Source organism: Rhagoletis pomonella, unplaced genomic scaffold, assembly GCF_013731165.1.
Source record: "Rhagoletis pomonella isolate Grant_MI unplaced genomic scaffold, Rhpom_1.0 Rhpom_scaffold_00556, whole genome shotgun sequence".
Lineage (NCBI taxonomy): Eukaryota > Metazoa > Arthropoda > Insecta > Diptera > Tephritidae > Rhagoletis > Rhagoletis pomonella.
In genome coordinates, this window is record NW_023459110.1 from 61,578 (window position 1) to 66,256 (window position 4,679).

General features: G+C 34.2%; 1 pseudogene; it reads right to left on the reverse strand.

Moving 5' to 3' along the window:
• Positions 1 to 268, reverse strand: part of LOC118751136 — a 5,071-nt pseudogene extending 4,803 nt beyond the window's left edge.
• Positions 269 to 4,679: the final 4,411 nt, after the last annotated feature.

Below are 4,679 nucleotides of genomic sequence, written 5' to 3' on the forward strand. Positions count from 1 at the left end.
ATCAGCTATTTTCTTGTTGGCAAACATTTTTCCAGCAGAAACTATCAGCTTTCCCTCAAAATGAAATGCTATTTTGCTCTCTCAATATGACTACTTTGCAAGTTTTTTGCGTACGCGAACACAAAAAGCTGATAGTTTTTATAACCTTCAATAACACAGGCAGACATTTTTCAGACCCTGGGAAAAACTTACACTTTTCCAAAGGTTTTTGATGCGCTGAATCTGACACCATAATCAGTTTTGCTCGATTGGCGCAGATTTTCGACATATTTGAGCCTAAACATGCGAAAACCCCGACATTTTGCTATATTCGTCATGTATTTTCATCAAGAATAGTTCGTTTTATTTAGAAAATTTAATAAACCATTTGAAAGTAAAATATTTCCCCTTGATAATGCTGTTCGACTCAACGAGATATTTTGTTTTAAACCTGAGATATTGTCCATTGAAGTTTATGAGTTTTGCGACATTACTTCTCTGCACAAATGCTTGAAAGATACAACACGAAAAGAAACAGATTTGTGGTATACGTTTAGGCGTCTTTATTTACATAGGCTGAATTTCTTTATTCATTCTGAACGTTTGGAATAAACTTTTTCGTTTACTTATTCTTTAGAACGTTCCTGATGATATGTTAACGTATATTTCCAACGCATTCTTTTTATTCCGGCTGTGAAATGGGATTATCCGGAATGTATAAAGAAACGCAGCCATAATGTGTATAAGTGCGCGTGCATAGAGAAAACTTATTTCGTTTAAGAATTTAACGAAGAAATGAATGCATGAGAAATTCTCTAGGAATTTCATTTGATATTACACATATAATATATGTACATGATAATATACACATACATACATTCATTACGTAAATAAAGACGCCAAACGTATACCACAAATCTGTTATCGTGTTGTATCTTTCAAGCATTTGTTACTACGTTTATACGCATGCATAAGTCGCTTTAATTCATTTCGCCGCGATTCAAAACATATGTATAAACAGAATTTCAATTCGCGTTGAAAGAGCGAAGTGTTTTGGCTCACACTCCATTTCAAATCGGTAGTTTATTTCTCCAGACAGTTAGAAAGAGTGTATAAACACCGTTCTCACTCAAAGCGAATTGGAGATCAGCTGTTCCGCTCAAATAATCGCATCAGTATTTAAAAGCTGATTAATAATAATCGTTCTTTTTCTTTGCCACGATTTTATAATGCCGAATAAAACTAGATTTTTATCACTTTCCATTATGTTAACTTATAAAATGTCAAATGAAAACATCTGATTTTATTTGCTTTTGAAGACGGTTACTTTGATGCCGATATAAAGCCGTATGTGCAAAGAAGTAATGTCGTAAAACTCATAAACTTCAATGGACAATTTCCCAGGTTTAAAACAAGATATCTTGTTGAGTTAAACAGCATTATCAAGGGGAAATATTTTACTTTCAAATGGTTTATTAAATTTAAAAAAAAAGAGAACTATTCTTGATGAAAATACATGACGAATATAGCAAAAAGTCGGTGTTTTCGCATGTTTAGGCTCAAATATCTCGAAAACCTTAGCCAATCGAGCAAAACTGATTATGGATTCAGATTCAGCGCAACAAAAACCTTTAGAAAAGTATAAGCTAGTCTCAGGGTCTGAACTTTTTGTAAATTTTGTAGGCCTGTATAATAATCAGGTACGCGAATGCAACTAATTGTGAACGGCATTTTGACTTTACGAATTTCATTGTAGAATACAAAGACTCACAGTGCCTTATCTTCTTGTAATTCCAAAAACTCCAGCTCTTCTTCGCTTTTCTTAAAAATGAGTATTTCGGATATTGTAAATTCATCTTCAATTAAGTTACATAAAAAAGGATTTATGAAGTATGCACACATACATTTAAATAATTTGAAATCGGCAAATCTTTTTTAAAAATCTGCTTTTAAATCATCTGCAATATTTTTTTCTAGCCATGGAAAATTATGAAATATTTTTTTTTGAGATCTATATATCTATATATATATAAATAAATTGCTGTTCGTTAGTCTCGCTAAAACTCGAGAACGGCTGGACCGATTTGGCTAATTTTGGTCTTGAATTATTTGTGGAAGTCCAGGGAAGGTTTAGAAGGTAAGTAAATGTGATAAAATGCTAGGAATTTAATAAAAACAACAACTTTGTTTTTCCTTAGAAATAGGGATGATCGATTATCATTGATTTTCGAAATCAAATTGAAAGAATAGTTATATCTTTGTAACTACATATTAATTCTCAGGAGATAAAAAATAAACTTAATTTTGGCTAGCTTCAATTGTTTACTATCTATCAGATTATTTTTATGTAGATTGATAAATCTTAAGTTTTGTCACAAATTAAATTTATGAACGCAACCATAATATTTGACATTTGACAACCAACAAATAGATCGATCCTTTATGTCGATCGATTCCTCTTATGACAAAGAGTGCATCCTTCTATCTTTGTGAGTGATGGTTACCGCTACGTGCGCGAGAACTTTCTTTCCTTCGGTGAACTTTTCTTACTTTGTTTACGATACCGAGGAGAACACGACCTGACTTAGGTCGTCGCAGTCAATCAAATGTGCGAAGAGCTACCTCACGTGCTAGCCGCACTGATGACCAGAGTGAGACAGATCGAGAAAATAGTCGTATTGATATGTCAGAATTGCGTTCTTTAGTGAGTGACAATGAAGTAGATACGCTTAGAATGCAAAGAGTTCATGCACATCAAACACAACAACAGCGAGCACGACATAATGAAATTGAGAGAGCCCGCAGACGCAGTGCTCCTGTGATCCTGGAACGAGCTGCATTCCACTATGATCCGGCAATAGGTTATTGTGCCGACAAAATGGTAACAATTGGGGAAATGACAATAATTTGTAAATATTCGAAAGCGTTAAAATACAGTGGTGAATCTACTGGATTATGTTGTGCTGGAGGCAAAGTAAAATTGCTATACAATACAATACATTATATAGATAACTAGATCGCCCTCACCCTCTTCGCTGAGTGTATGAAATTTTTACGTGCTACATTGAGTAAAATTTATTTCAAGAAAACTCAATTCAAAAACAGGAGGTTTAAAATTTGTTTAACCACCTTCAAAATATTTTCAAACTAAAACTTTCTTAAACTTATCATTTGTCATAATAATAATAATAATAATAGATTGGCGCTTATACATATGTTAGTGTTTGGCCGAGCTTCTCCTCCGATTTGTGGCGTGCGCCTTGATGTTGTCACATAAAGCGGAGGGCCCTCAGTTTTACGCCGACTCCGAGCGGCGATTGTATTTTAATGAGAAGCTGTTTTTCTTGGCAGAAATACACTCGGAGGTTTGCCATTGCCTGCCGAGGGACGACCGCTGTTAATAAAAAACCTTTTTTCTTGCGATGTTGCTTTGACCAGGGTTTGAACCCAGGCGTTGCGGAGTGGAAGCGCGCACTGCTTACCCCTACACCACAGCGGCCGATTTGTCATACTTTTTCAATTAACTTATCCCCTGAACTCAATTTGAGATTTTAAACAGATGGCCACCCCTTACATGTAGTTTTGATACCCATATTGTAATAATTCATTTAATTTATTAAGGCCCACTTGCAGAACATCCAGAGTTAAATATATAAATACAGAGTTCAGTAGCTAAGAGTTAAATTTTTACATTACTAAACCCGACAATGTCTTGCAGCAATGAAAACTGACTCAGAGTTAAGTTACCCGAGGGATTTCTAAATTAAGTAGGCACCACCCTCTTTTTTTGACGTTTGTTTTGATTGTTTATATTTATTGTTTGAAATTAAATAAAAAATTTCTATTACAACCAGAAAATCTAAAGAATGGCAAATATTAAATAAAATTATATCTCGCTATGGTTGGATTGATACACATGCCTGTCCAAGCACATCAACTTTAAGATGGACTTCTATTACTTGACCTGAATATGTACTCATTTATCTACCACATCCACGCCATGGTAGTTTCAACTGCGCTCATGAAGATCTTCAGCTAATTTCTCTGCAAATTGGCCAGCGACACTTCTTCACTGCACACTTTCGGTGCATTTAAATCGCATATACATACATATTTTTTTACGCGAGACTGACCGAAACCTCTATTTGAAGGCGGAAAAATGAATACATGCATATGTGTGTATGTGTGTATGTAAACATGTGTTCAAAAATATTTTTTAAATTTTTGAAATCTCAATTTTATTATTCTTGTTACTGACAAAATTGACATATGTAGAGTTAGCAAGTTAACCTTCGAAAATTGCTGAGCTAAATATTTAACGAGTTAACTTTAATTTTACACCCAACCATTGATTGTGCAAGCCAATTTATCAATTTAACCGGTAAACTTCGAGTTATATAGATTACCTGCTGTTATGCAAGTGGGCCTAATAGTTTGAATTTAACCTTTTGAACAGTTGGAAACCTTTTTAAACCTGTTTCGTGCGACACTCATATATATTGTGATACATATTCAAAACCATTTCGATTCATACCAATCTATACCAATATATATTGAAGCCGCTTTTTGTGTTCGCAAAGCTTGAGAACGGCCGAACCGAGTTTTTTGTAATTTCCGACACCTGATTCGGATAACCCAAGGATTATCATAGGCTAACAAAATTTTCGATATATAGATATAGGTATAAAAACCGAATTTTT